The sequence below is a fragment of the Aethalodelphis obliquidens genome, unplaced genomic scaffold (assembly GCF_003676395.1).
Source record: "Aethalodelphis obliquidens isolate GAN/ISIS:26980383/991018 unplaced genomic scaffold, ASM367639v1 scaffold65, whole genome shotgun sequence".
Lineage (NCBI taxonomy): Eukaryota > Metazoa > Chordata > Mammalia > Artiodactyla > Delphinidae > Aethalodelphis > Aethalodelphis obliquidens.
The window spans coordinates 8,148,950-8,162,209 of record NW_020838009.1 but is presented as its reverse complement, the minus strand read 5'-3'; the positions used below and the strand labels follow the sequence as shown (position 1 = coordinate 8,162,209).

Sequence of the window (13,260 nt, the reverse complement as noted above, 5' to 3'; positions counted from 1 at the left end):
AAGAAGGCAAAAGCATATAAAACAGGATGTTGATATGGAACTACCTGAGTGTCAGTTTCAGCTGAAGATCTAAGACAACAGATAATACATTCCAAAATGAGGTGAGTAACCACCATGCCAAACTTGCAAAGAATGTGGGCAAAAAACCTTGTAAACTTTAGCTCTAGCACAATAAGAAAACAAAACAAAACAAAGAAAGGTTGGAGAAGGCAAGAAAAGAGATAGAGATTTGGAGAGGATTTTTGGAAAAAGCTTCTTTTCCCCAAGTACCTTGACCTAGGGAAATAAGTTTCAAGAAGACTACTTGGAGAGCTTAAGATATATCTTCTAGAGCTTGGGAGTCACAGGAGACTGGTGTTTGACTCAAGTCAGAGAAATCCTGAGAAAGAGTACAGGACTTCCTGGTTAGTTCCTCTGATGGCAGAGTGAAATGGGTGATGAATGCACTGAGGTTGGCTTGCACTTCAAGAGTTTCTTGTGGTAAGAATGCAAGTCTTCCATGGACCATTAGCTAGAGATACAGTAAGTCCTCTACATACAAACCTTCAAGTTGTGAACTTTTAAAGATGCAAACATGCATCCGCACGTCCAACCACGTAAGGTAGTTCACGTGTCTGGTATACACTGTCACATGCATGCATCCTCTACAAGTGGTTGTGCTTTTGTGTACTCTACTGTACAGCACTGTAGAGAGTACGGTAGTACAGTATCTTTATTTCAAGTCAGGATGTCTGGAAGCAAGCATAAAAGCAGCAGTGATGTAGCTGGTACCGCTAAGAAACGCCAAGCGGTAATGATGTAAACAGAAGTGAAAATAATTGAGAGTGGAACGAGGAGAAAAGATGGTAGGCGTTGCTCGTTCTTACGACTCGTTCAACCATCAGCATGATTCTAAAGAACAAGGACGATCATGAAAAATGTGAAGTCTGCCGTGCTGATGATGTTGACAATAATATTGAAGAAGCGTGGAAAAGTGATGGAGGACATGGAGAAACTTCTCAGTGTGTGGATGCAGGATCAGCATCAGCGCTGAGTCCTGCTCAGCTTAATGCTGATTCAAGAGAAATCTAAAAGCCTTCATGAAGACTTGAAGAAGAAACACGGCGAAGAATCAGAGGGCACATCTTTTAATGCCAGCCATGGCTGGCTTCATTGGTTCAAGGTTACAGCCAACCTTCACAATGTAAAAGTTAAGTGTTGAGGCAGTGAGTGCAGATATGGTAGCTGCCCAGGAATTTCCTGAAATGCTTCAAGAAATTATTGATGAAGGTGCATATTTACCCAAGCAGGTTTTTAATGTGGATCAGACAGGACTGTACTGCAAGATGCCAGACCGAAGTTACATCAGTAAGGAGGAAAAGTTGATGCCAGGCTATAAAGCAGCAAAGGACAGGCTAACACTTGTTGTTTGGTGGCATTGCTTCCAGTGATATGAAGCTGAAGCCTCTCTTAGTTTATCATTCAGAGAACCCAAGAGCCCTTAAAAATATAGCCAAGGGCTCTTCCTGTTGTGTGGAAGAGTAACCCCAAAGCCTGGGTTACACAGGCCATTTTCCAGGACTGGTTTTTCCACTACTTTATCCCAGAGGTAGAGAAATATTGCATGGAGAAGGACGTCCCATTCAACATTCTATTGCTGCTTGACAGTGCTCCAGGCCATCCCCCATTCATGGATCCCTTTCATCCCAACGTCAAAGTAGTGCACCTGCCACCAAATACTACGTCACTTATCCAACCTATGGACAAGGGAGTTACAGCGACTTTCAAAATATTATTTGCATCACACTTTTCATCAGGCAGTAAAGACGAGTGACAGATTAGGAACAACCTTGAGACAATTTTGGAAGGACTGTAACATCTACAAGGCCAGAAAAAACACTGACTTTGTTTGGCGTGAGGTTACAGCCGTCACCATGAATGGGGTTTGGAAGAACCTTTGTTCACGCAGTTTGTTCACGATTTTTATGGATTTTAGAAGGTGGATGAGGAGTCCAAAGAAGTCTTCAGCAACTTAGTGACCCTCAGCGAGAAGCTGGAGCTTGATCTCCAAGAGGATGACTTCACTGAACTCCTTGCTGTGCAACATGAGGAGCTTACTAATGAGGACCTGATGGAACTGGAGGCCCAGAGAAAGGACGAAGAGAGACAAGAGGAAGAATTAACTGAAGAACCAAAGAGATTCACGACGCAGGAAATGGCAAGGGGATTTTCTTTTTTTTGAGGAGGCACTGTTAGTATTTGAGGCACAGGACCCGAACGCAGAATGCTACACAAAGCTTGCAGCAGCCATTCAGAATGCAATCCAGTGCTACCGTGTCATCTATGATGAGAAAAAGAGCTAGTACCCAGACATCACTGGGTTCTTTTCAAGAGGGTAGATAGAACTGAATCCAGCAAGGAACCAGAACCTGTGCCATCGACGTCAGGTGTGAGTGAAATTGCAGCTCGCCCTCCGTCTCCTATTGCTGACGATCCTTCAGCTCTAGCATCTCCCACCTCCTCTCCTTCCTCCAGTCAGTAATTCTTCTTGCCTGTTCACTTGATGCCAGCCCCTGGATGCCAGCTCTTGTACTGTACTACTGTACTTTTCAAGGTACTGAGGGGCTTCCCTGGTGGACCAGTGATTAAGACTCCACACTCCCAAAGCATGGGGCCCGGGTTCTATCCCTGGTCAGGGAACTAGATTCCACATGCTGCAACTAAGACCTAGTACAGCCAAATAAATAAATATTTAAAAAAAATAATAAAATCAATCAAGGTACTGTACTGTAAGAGTCAAAATGTTTTTCTTGTGTTTGTTTTTTATGTATTATTTGTGTGAAAAGTATTATAAACCTGTTCCAGTACAGTACTATATAGCCGATTGTGTTAGTTAGGGACATAGGCTAACTTTGTTGGACTTAATGAACAAACTAGACTTATGAATGCGCTCTTGGAACAGAACTTGTTATACGTATGTAGGGTACTTACTGTAGCATGAAAGTTGTCTTAAATCCTATCCAAGAGGGCCATGTGGAGGTGAGGGGACCACGGCAGAAAGAAGGCAGAAATGTACCGTGACATGTCTAGGGAGGAGGGACTGGACTAAGTGACTATTCACAGGAGATACATTTGCCTGTATCAAAAGAAGTGAAGATGAGATAATCCCAGGATTACTGGTGGTGGGATGGTAGGGTGCTTCTAAAATGGTTCCCAATAATCCTCATTTCCTGGTATTCATGGCCTTGTGTAATCCCCTCTTCTTGAGTGTGGGCTAGATCTAGTTATCTACTTCTAATGAATGGAATATGGTAAAAGTGATGGGATGTCACTTCCAGCTTGCAGACTCTTGCCCTCTTGATTGCTTGCTCTGAGGAAACTGGCTGCCATATCATGAGTTGCTCTGTGGAGAAGCCCATGTGGCAAGGAACACAGGGATGGCTCTGGCCAACAGCTCATGAAGAAATAAGGCCTTTAAAGTCAATAACTCATGAGGAAGTGAATCCTGCCAACAACTCCTGGAGTGAGCTTGGAAGCAAATCCATTCCCTAGTCAAGCCGTAAGATGACTGTGACAGACAGAGGCAGAAGGTCCAGGTAAGCCATGCCTAGATTCCTGATCCACAGAAATTGTGAAATAATATGTTTATTGTTTTAAGCCAGTGAATTTTGGAGTAATCTGTTATGTAGCAAAAGGTAAAACAGGGCAGCTCTAAACAAAGTACAAAAGAATTCATGGGGCTTCCCTGGTGGTGCAGTGGTTGAGAGTCCGCCTGCCAATGCAGGGGACATGGGTTCGTGCCCTGGTCCGGGAGGATCCCACATGCTGCGGACCGGCTGGGCCCGTGGGCCACGGCTGCTGGGCCTGTGTGTCCGGAGCCTGTGCTCCGCGGCGGGAGAGGCCACAGCAGTGAGAGGCCTGCGTACCGCAAAAAAAAAAAAAAAAAAAGAATTCATTAGCAAAAGAATCAGCCCTAAACAGCTGCCCAGTCCAGACAGCATCAACACCAGCTCACAACAGCTATTAGTCTAATAAGAACTTTCCTGCTACCTTCTACCCGTTTCAACCCTAGAGGGCTGAAGAATGTTGGATGAGCAGTCAATACATTAAGTAAGGTCAAAAAAATTAGTTGACCCCCCCTCTTAATACAGTAGGCCAACCTTTGGTAGGGAGAAATTTTGGCTTTAAATAAAGTTTGAAGTTTTAAATAAACAGAATTGACCATATTAATTATTGAACTTAGTCTGCTTTTGTACTAGAACTGCTTTGAGGACTTCTCATTAGCAGAGAGTGATCAGAAAAGTTATAGGACTTCATCCAAAGGGACTGGAGCAATGTTAGCATCACAAAATGGGTATGAACAGAGTAGAGGCAAAACAAAGCTTCAAAAAAGCAAAATGAGGAAAGAAAGAAGTCAGAGCAGCTAAATCATAGAGAGAAACAGCAAAGGTGGGGGTAGGTCAAGATGAATACTGAGTAATGCATGAAGACAAGGCAAGAGAAAATCAGCTAGGCTAGAATCCAACATTTTGTAAATGGTAGTTTCCAAACCCACAGGTCTTCACAGTGCTCTGAGAAGTTTGCATTATTGACAGTCATGGTATCTGTTTCAATTTCAATTTAAAAATCAATAAATACAATAATTTAAATACTTTCTTTCTAAAAAGTATGAGAGCCTCTTCGTATCTACTGAGCAAATATGTGTAGCAATAGTAGGTAAGTGTGTTCACGATTGAAATATTCAGTTAGGTTTATCACTCAACTGAACACAGCTAGCTGCTTCTGGATTTGACCATTAATCTGTTCTAATTTTTATTCTTTGTCTCAATATTATTTAGCTTATATCCAAAACAAACCGTTTGTTAAGACTGCAAAAGAAATATGGATGTTGAAACAGAAGTTAGTAAAGAGCACAAAATGATAATAATCTTGTAAATTTTTTTTCAAAATTATCTTTATTCTATCTGAAAATTGAATTTATCTGATCAATATCAAGATTCTCCATCTGAACCAGTATTGAAAGGAGAAAAAAATGATGACAAGTATATCCCAATTTAGCATTTTATTTAAAAAAATGAATTATACTTTAGATTATCATTTTGGTGACTATCTTTTCATGTCTTTTATATACATGCACATATATTTTACATAAATGGGATATGTCACAGAAGCTGTTTTATCATGGAGATCCTTTTTCTTTTAAATAGAGATGTGTGTGTGTGTGTGTGTGTGTGTGTGTGTACACATATTGAGTGGTAGGTGAGTGGAGGTTTACCTCTACAACCTCTCTCAGACCTACTTATCCCAAGGTAATGATTACAGTTGGAACCTTTGTAGTCATGGTTCCTCATCTGCTGATTCGACCAACCGTGGAATGAAAATTATTTGAGAAAAAAAATTCCAGAAAATTCCAAAAAAGCAGAACTTGAATTCGCCAAGTGCTGGTAACTATACAGCATTTACATTGTATTAGGTATTATAAGTAAGCTAGAGATGATGTAAAGTATATGGGAGGATGTGTGTAGGTTACATATAAAGGACTTGGGTGTCTGCAGATTTTGGTATATGCAGAGGTACTGGAACCAATCCCCCTGAGAATATCGAGACATAGCTATTCATAGCAAAGTATGCTTTTCTCCATGTTCATATACAATTTTTTTTTTTTTTTTTTTTTGCAGTATGCGGGCCTCTCACTGCTGCGGCCTCTCCCATTGCGGAGCACAGGCTCTGGACACGCAGGCTCAGCGGCCATGGCTCACGGGCCCAGCCACTCCATGGCATGTGGGATCCTCCCGGACCGGGGCACGAACCCGTGTCCCCTGCATCGGCAGGCAGACTCTCAACCGCTGTGCCACCAGGGAAGCCCAATATACAAATATTTTATACACAGGCAGAAGTGTTTTTTTTTTGGGGGGGTGACTATGGTGTTTCTCTCTCACACACACATGTACACAAAATGAATCACATTTTATCAAATTCTCTGCATTATTAAAAGTCCTTGAAGTCAACTGGCATAGATTTAACTCATTTATTTTTAATGACTGCATAATAATCCAGTAATTAGATAACCTATAATTTACCCAACTTTTTCCTGAGGAATGTTAAATAAGGAATTTACCTTATTTTTAGTGTTTTTGCCCTTAAAAAAGGCTACAGCAAACATACTTAGATTTTTATGCACTGATGCTTCTATTTCCATGAGATACGATTTCCAGCAGTGAGACTGTTGGATCATATATTAGAGGTATTTTTCATTTTAATAGATATTGCCAGACTGCTTTCAAAAAAGGTTATAATAATTCACTTTTCCACCAAGATATGAAAATGACCTCCCTTCCAATCTTTGACAGCATTAGGCATTTCTGCTCTTTTAAATTTGCATTTCCCTGATTAATGGTGAGGTTAAGCATCTTTTCATAGGTGTATCGGCTATTAGGATTTACCCTTCAGTGAATTGCCTATTCATATCACTTTTGCATTTCTCTATAGGCTTCTGTGTTTTTACTATTCATTTGTAATATATTAACCTGATATCTATACTCTCCATTGTAAATGTATTTCTCTATTATATAATATGCCCATTGAAACATTTTCTTCTCTTGAGTTCCAGGATACTACACTCTCCTGATATATTTTTTTTCCTTTCTCACCATCCACTTCTTTTCAGTCTTCTTTTCACAGCTCCTCTTCTCTACACAGACTTACTCCCCTGGTGATTTCATCCAGTTTCATGGTTCTGAATGCCATCTATACACTGATGAGTCTCATATTTCTACCCCCAAAATCCAGACCTCCCTTTTGAGCGTCACACTCACCTACTTCAGTGTCTCATAGGCATTTCAACTCTTAATCTTATGGCCTAATCCGTTTATCTTTCAGTATTCTCTAATGTGAGTAAATGACATCACTGTCCAACCAGCTGCTCCTATTCGAAAACTGGAAGTCATTATTGATTTACTTCTCTCCCATACAGATATGTCTCAATAACACTAATTTCTTTCAATTATACCCCCTCAAATATATCAACAAACTAACCATTTCTTTCTACATCCAATTCTGTCTGCTCTGGTCTACTCTACCATCATCTAATGCCTAAACTTCTACAAAAGGCTCCTAACTGGGCCCTTCGCATCCACCTCCCTAGCCCCTACCTCTGCCCCCAACAATCAATTCTTCAGATCCTAAACGTAAGTCAGATCATGTCATTCTGCTCGAAACACTTCCATGACCTTCCATATTTTAAAAAATTCTAAACTCATTGCTAAAGCTGTAAGACCCATGATAGGAATTTTGTCTACCTCCTTGAACTCATCTCCCGCCCTTCTGCCCCTAGCCCTAGCTCATTCTGTATTAGCCTCATTTGCCTTCTTGCTCTTCCTTGAATATGCCAAGCTCATTCCAACTTTTACCCCAGAGCTGTATGACTCCTTCCTCTCGAACATTTGACTCTGCTCAAATGTCACATTTTCAGAAAACCCTTCCCTGATTGTGCAGAAACACCCACCCACACAGCATCACATCATATGCTATCCTCTTTGCTTGCTTCATCTTTTTCCATATCTCTTATGGTTACATTAAATTACAGATTGCTTTGCTTGCTTGCTTAGTCATCTGTCCCACTCTAAACTAAAACATAAGCTTTATGAGGACAGAAAACACGTCCATTCTCATTCACTACTAAATCCCTAGCACCCAAAACAGTGCCTGGCACATAGCAGGAATTCAGTGTAATTTTTTTTTTCAAGAATGACTAAGTGTTGCTTTATTATTTTTTGACACTGATCATTGCAAAGCTAGCCTAATTACATTGAAAGGAACCAATATATAGTTGTAGTTCATTCGTTTTTAATGTTTAATATTTTTACATCAATATACCACCATTTAATTTTCCATTCTCTGTCAAGGACATTTGGGTTACTTCCAAGTTTTTTTGCTATTATGAATCATGTTGATGTGAATATTCTTGTACACATCTTCTAGTACACACATGTGAGCTTCTCTAGGATTACAGATGTTGAGTCAGAAAGTATGCAAAATTCAACTTCACAACATAAAGCTAATTTGTTTTCCAAAGTGGTTGACCAATTTATACTCCTTCAGTGGTGTATAAGAATTCCTATTGCTGGACTTCCCTGGTGGTGCAGTGGTTAAGAATCCGCCTACCAATGCAGGGGACACGGGTTCGAGCCCTGGTCCGGGAAGATCCCACATGCTGCAGAGCAACTAAGCCCGCGAGCCACAGCTACTGAAGCCTGCGTGCCTAGAGCCCGTGCTCCACAACAAGAGAAACCACCACAACTAGAGAAAGCCTGCGGTCAGCAACGAAGACCCGACGCAGCCAAAAATAAATAAAAAAATTTAAAAACAATTAATAAAAGAATTCCTATTAGGATAAACAACAAGGTCCTACTGTATAGCACAGGGAACTATATCCAATCTCCTGGGATAAACAATAATGGAAAAGAATTTTAAAGAAGAATGTCTGTATGTGTATAACTGAGTCACTCTGCTGCACAGCAGAGATTGGCACAGCATTGTAAACTATACTTCAATAAAAAAAAAGAAAAAAAACACTCAAAATAAAAAATCACAGAGTCTAATAAAACACAGATAATGGCCAAAAAACAATTCCTATTGATCCACATCCTCTCCAACATATGATACTGGAAAATCTCTTAATTTTTGGCAATCTCATTATGATCTTAATTTGCATTTCCCTACTAATAAGGTTGAGCATCTTTAACTATATTTATAGGCCTTATGTAATTCTTCTATGAAATGGCTGTTCATGTCTTTTTGCCTATTTTACTATCCAGCTATTTGTCTTTTTCTTATTGATTCATTCTGTATACTAAAGCTTTGCTGGTTCTGTATGTAGCAACTTCCTTCAGGTTGTGGCTTATATTTTCAAGTTCATTAAAGGATTTTTTAACTGAACAGAAGCACTTGATTTTAACATACTAAAATTTATCAATTTTTCCTTCCATGGCTAGTTTTTTTCTGTGTTGTCATGGAAAATTCTTCCCTACTCCAGGGATACAATATATTCTCCCCATATGCTTTAAAAGCTTTTTACGCTTTCATCTATGTAGAAATGATCTTTGTATATAGTATGAAATAGGGATCCATATGGATACTATATGGATAACTAATCATGCTAGCATTGTTTAAAAATACTCTCTCCATATCCCCCCTCCCCTACCTGCAATGCCACCCTTGTCCATATATCTGTGGACCAGTTTCTGGGTAACCATTCTGTTCTACTGGTCAGTACAACTCTCCCTGAGCCAAACACTGTCTTAATTTACTATTAACTACTACTTGAACAATTCTACATTTTGATATCTGATAGGACAAGTCCCACCATCTTGTTCTTACTGTTCAGAAATGTCTTGTCTTCGTTATCTACCCTTCCATATATATTTTAAAGGACAACAAAACAAAAACATAATTTAAAAACAAATACTCACTTACAACAGCAACAAAAAGTATAAGATACCTAAGAATGTAGAGATTTATAAAACAGTTAAGAAAGCCCACATAAATGAAGAATAGACCACATTCATGTATTAGAAACCTTAATAAGATGTCAAATTTTTCCATATTAATCCATAAATATAATTCAAATTCAATCAAAATCCCAACATAGTTTATTGTGAATCTTGACAAGCTAATATACTGTTTAACCCTCACTGCTTGATTGGAAGCATACAGAATTATAAATTTAGTATAAGATATAAAACTTTAACCAAAATATGTATTAGAATCTAAAATGTGATCAGCCTTATCTATTTCTGATGATAGGTCTTCCTTAATCAAAGTCTAGAAATTTTCCTTTATTATACTTCAGATAATTAATTTTGAAATATCTGTACTGTCTTCTAGAGTTCATGTTGTTAGCAAGCTGACTCTCTCTGAAATATACTTGTTGTTTATCATCTCTTCCCTTATATTTGTCTCCAAACACTTCTTTTGCTTTCTAGATATGTTCTTCAAAGTCTGTCTTCTATTTGACTAATTTATTGATTCTGCTTGCTACCTGAGGTGTTTACATACTCTACTCTGGCTATTCTTATTTAATAGTCATTGTTCACATCCTAATGTTCTTTACCGAAAAAAAAAAAAATTTAAAGAACACAGACTTGTTACAGTACCATAAAGAAAGGCTTTGGACAATCATAAGGCATAGCATAAAAGGACTTTAAAAAAGCCAGCGAGAAAGGGAAGAAACAGCATAAAGCTTGGAAAAAGCAAATACTCTTTGCATACTTTCTAATTTAGTATAGAAGCAATTATCCTGAATGGCTCTGAAAACAGGGACCTATGCCCTAGACTGCTGATATCAAACAAAAGGCAAAATCACAGAAGCAAAGTACAGGTATGATAATCCATGAAGTGCCTCAGAAATTTAACCTATAGCAGCATTAATAATATTCTAAGGATTTAGAACCATCTGCTAAATGTATCCAATTGTAATTTATCTCTTTTTAAGGATAAAGATGTGAAATTAGTTTTGTCTTTCTGCCAAAAGCACCAATCGACCAAAAAAAAAAAAAGAAAAAAACAAACCCCCCAAAAATGTAATGACTGTGTTCCTGACAGGGTTGCTAAACAAATATTTGATAATAGGAAGTAGACAGTAGGAAGAAACACCAAAAATTCCACAGGATGATTTTCTCAGAGATTCTTTCCTTCAGTTTATGTCTCAGGGATGAAATTCATCACTTGTAAATTTGAATAATTCTACACATAAAACAAAATTAAAGCATATGATAGTCTTAAACTGTGCCTGTTTTTGACAAATAAAGGTGGTAGCTTAGCCAAACCATCTTGACTGCCTCATCTATGCAAAAGCTCATTTAAACATTTAAATAATCACTCACAGGCATTTTCTGAACACTGTATCTCATTTTCCTTGTTCTCAATTATACCCAACTGCCTCATATAAGGCTAGGCCTGGGCAAACTTGTGCTTTGTCTTCATTCTTACCTTTTCATCTTTCTGATAAGATCACAATGACCCCAGGACCTCATATTTCACTGCTCTTGCTTTCCCCACATATGCTGCATATGGATGTCCATAAAAACTCACTGTCCCAGGAATATTTGTTCAGAGTCCTGTTCTTTGCTTATTTTAAAATAAATTACAGGGACTTCCCTGGCGGTCCATTTATTAAGACTTTGCCTTCCAATGCAGGGGATGTGGGTTCAATCCCTGGTCTGGGAGCTAAGATCCCACATGCCTCATGGCTAAAAAACCAAAACATAAAACAGAAGCAATACTGCAACAAATTCAATAAAGACTTAAAAATAAATAAACAAATAACAACAAGCACAATGATCAACAGAGTGAAAAGGGAGTCCACATAGTGGGAAAAATATTTGCAAATCATATATCTGATAAGGAGTTAATAATATTTAGAATATATAAAGAACTCTTACAACTCAATAACAAAACCCTCCAAATAACCCAATTAAAAAACGGGCAGGGGCTTCCCTGGTGGCGCAGTGGTTGAGAGTCTGCCTGCTGATGCAGGGGACACGGGTTTGTGCCCCGGTTTGGGAAGATCCCACATGCCACGGAGCAGATGGACCTCGTGAGCCATGGCCGCTGAGCCTGCGTGTCTGGAGCCTGTGCTCCGCAACGGGAGAGGCCACAACAGTGAGAGGCCCGCGTACCGCAAAAAAAAAAAAAAAAAAAAAAAAGGGCAAAGGACTTGAAGATATACTTCTCCAAAGATATACAAATGGCCAATAAAGCACGTGAAAACATTCTCAACATGGATAATCATTAAGGAAACACAAATCAAAACCATGAGATATCACTTCATACCCATTAAAATGGTTACTTTCAAATAAACAAAAACCCAAAAAACAAAAACCCCAGAAAATATAAAGTGTTGGCAAAGATACGGAGAAACTGGAACCCTTGTGCACTGTTGGTGGGAATGTAAAATGGTGCAGTCCCTATGGAAAACATTACGGTATTCCCTAAAAAAAATTAAAAATAGGATTATCATATGACCCAGCAATTCTACTTCTGAGTATATACCCAAAAGAATTAGAGGCAGGGTATAGAAGAGATATGTGTACCCACATGTTTATAGCAGCATTATTCACAACAGCTAAAAGGTGGAAGCATTCCGGGTTTTCATCAACGAATGAATGAAGAAAGAAAATGTGGGATATACATGCAGTAAAATATTATTCAGCCTCAAGACGGAAGAAATTCTAATACATGCTACCACGTGGATGAACTTTGAGGACATTATGCTAAGTGAAATATTCCAGTCACAAAAAAGACATGTACTGTATGATTCCACTTATATGAGGTACACAGAGAAGTCAAATTCATAGAGACAGAAAGTAAAATGGTGGCTGACAAGGTTTGGGAGTAGAGGAGAATGGGGAGTTATTGTTTAATGGGTACAGAGTTTCAGTTTTGCAATACGAAAAATTTCTGAAGATGGATGATGGTGATGGTTACACAACAATGTGAATGTACTTAATACCAATGAATTGTCCACTTAAAAATAGTAAATTTTATGTTATGTATATTTTAACACAATTAAAAAGAAAAAATTACAATTAGCACATAAATAGCTCATCCTAAGACTGGTTTTAAACCCTTTTCTTAGCTGAGCCTTAAATTTTCTAAATTAAATAAGGGTTTCTGTCTAACTGTCAAAATGGTTAGAGTGAATTCCGTATTTTCTTTCACTTCTCCCTCTCATCCTACGCAGGTGAGTAAAGAGGGCAATGGATTGTACTGCAGTTCTTCCTACTAACTTGCTCTGTAACTCTGAGAAAGTCACTTGGTCAAGAAGTTTAATGCATTTTAGTTTTCTCATCCCTCCCCTCAAAGTAACAACACTGGAAGTTATCTTAAATCTTATTTCTCAGAAGGTACTATCACTAAACTTTCCATTAACGACTTCAAAACTGACTGCAGGGAGGCAGGAAGCAATAGCACAAAATGTAAAGGAAGGTCCATTCAAGATGCAGTGTTCTCTCTCTATAACAGTTAAATTGTGTTAAGTCCTATTACAAATAATAGGACAATAAATAGTTCTAAAAACTACATTTCAATGTCCTATAACCAAAAAAGGGCTGAAACCCAGCCTTTTTGTAAGGAAATGCCAATAAAAAATGTCTCTATTCTCGTTTTCATGTTCCTCTGGGTTGGTCAGTTTTATTACTTGTTCATTTAGTCTAGCTGCCTTGTTGATAGGAAAACCTTCTCATCACTTTCTGCACACATCTCACTTTTATTCTTTTCCTT

The 13,260-nt window shown here is 38.6% G+C and overlaps 1 protein-coding gene across 2 annotated transcripts in view; it reads right to left on the bottom strand.

Annotated features, from left to right (window-relative positions):
* Nucleotides 1-13,260, bottom strand: part of HDGFL3 (HDGF like 3) — a 75,036-nt gene that overhangs the window by 38,615 nt on the left and 23,161 nt on the right. The gene's annotated exons all lie outside the window — the stretch shown is intronic.